This window comes from Peromyscus californicus, unplaced genomic scaffold (genome assembly GCF_007827085.1).
Source record: "Peromyscus californicus insignis strain IS unplaced genomic scaffold, ASM782708v3 Scaffold_8__1_contigs__length_139910024, whole genome shotgun sequence".
Classification (NCBI taxonomy): domain Eukaryota; kingdom Metazoa; phylum Chordata; class Mammalia; order Rodentia; family Cricetidae; genus Peromyscus; species Peromyscus californicus.
The window spans coordinates 2,363,684-2,365,910 of NW_026294606.1; positions in this window are offsets into that span (position 1 = coordinate 2,363,684).

Here is a 2,227-nt window from a genome sequence, read left to right on the forward strand (position 1 = left end):
CAGATTGTGTGCATGTGCGTGAGTGCACGTGTGTGTGTGTGTGTGTGTGTGTGTGTGTGTGTGTGTGTGCGTGTGTATGTGCACACACATGCACACGCACACATATGCATGCATACATGCACACACACATTCGTACACACACACACACACACACACACACACACACACACACACGCGCGCGCGCGTGCGCGCGTGCACACACGCACGGCGTTATAGGAGGGGCTTCCAGGCCACAGCCTGTAGTTCAATAATGGCTGTCTCCAACGGAAAGGCTAAAGAATGAGTTGTTCTGTCAATGAGACAGGAGGTCTCAGCTGTCCCAGTCTGGTGCTGGAGGTTCATTTGTCCTGATCCACTTAGACTTGTGAGTGTTTTCCAGGGAACACAACCAGGTCACCAATAACTCTGTCACTAATATGTTGGCAGTCCTGAAATACCTGTGAGGGGCAGCTGTCACCCCGCCTCTGGACTGTCACCACGGCTGCTCTAAGTTTACACTCTGTCATGTGCCCCAAAAAACTTTGCCATTTGCAAAGGTCAGGAACTGCCGTCACAGACCATGTAGGCAACTTGAACTTGTACCATTGAAATGCAGCTGTTCTCTCACTGAGCACAGTGCTTACTGATTTGATTAGACTTGCTGGCCAGCAAGGCCCCGTTGCTCCTGCTTCCTCCCCAGAGCTGGGATTACAGGTATACTCCAATATGTCTGGTTTTTAACATAGGTCCTGAAGAATCCAAACTCAGGTCCTCAGGCCTATGGCAAGCACTTTACTAATTAATCCAATCATCCAGCCATCCCTCCAGCCCCAGAATGAAGCTTTGAAAGGGACCTTTGACTACTTGAGAGGATGTCACAGCTACAGACTGGCAAATCCATGATCTTTGAGAAAAACAAAATTAAAAAAAAAACACATGCACAAATTACTCTGAATTTTCAATGACTTGTAGCTAAACACAGTTTAATGAAATAATTATCAATGGAAGATATAAAATTGTAGGGCAATGTACAAGCCCTCAGTTTTGTTTATTTATTTACTTGATATAGAATCTTGATATTTTACCCAGACTTGGCACTCTCCTAACTCAGCTCTCCAAGTGGGTGGAGATAACTGACATTGTTTACATATATGCTTGTGGTTCTAAGTACACTGAAAAGCTGCAAGGGCACAGGTTTCTAAGACACTGAGCATGGCACCAGGCCTGCTGACTGATTTTCAATCCTTATAGCCACTCTACAAGTTGTCATCTGAATTTATGAGGAAACTGAGGTTTCAAGAGTTTAGCAATACTCCCAAATTATCCATACAGCAGGTAGCCAGCTTAGGACGCAGAGACAGGTCTGTCTACAGTCACAGAAATATCATGTAAACAGAATGCTGCCAGATGCACACACAGTTCATTCTAGGGCACTTTAAAAAAGTATTTCTTTAAACATTTTTCATTAGATCATTTTATGCATATGAGTGTTCTGCCTGCATGTATGTATGCCTACCACTTACATGCTTGGTGCCCTTGGAAGTCAGAATAGGATACTGGATACCCTAGAACTGGAGTTACAGATGGTTGTGAGCCACCAAACTGGGTGCTAGGAATCAAACCCAGATCCTCTGCAAGAGCAGCCAGTGCTCTTCACAGCCGAGGCATCTCTCCAGCCCTGATATTTCTTTTTAGATAGAGAAATATTTTTAAAGTAAAAATAAAAATCCAGCTAAACTAATAAATCAACCCTGGGACTAGACACTTTGCTAGGAATGTCATATTTATATTCCAGGTTTGGGTACCTCCCACGGACATCCCCCTTGCCATACATGCTTAACGGAAATAAACCCGAAGGAACCTTTGTACAGTCATCCTGGGATTGCCATTAGTTATGTGACCTATGCCCTAAATAAGGTATCTGCCAATCTGCCATCTGAGACGAACAATGAGGCCCTGTGGCAGCTGTCTGCAGAGAACACTTTTGTGTCCACATAAGAAGATTTTGTGGGCCATTTTTATTACCTGTTTTTCTTTCCTCTCACCTGCGGCTGATCGTGGCTTCTTGGGACCTTCAAAAACAGGAGCTCAAGCAGAGAACGAGGCGGCCCTTCCCAGCAGCGCTGCTCTATTTACAGCCTGCTTATTGCGCCTTGGCAGCTGCCACCATCAGGGAGGCTAGGGAGGTTTCCTTGAGGGCTTGCCCAGCTATCTGAGTCACGTGGGCTGGGGCCCTTTTCCCTTGGGC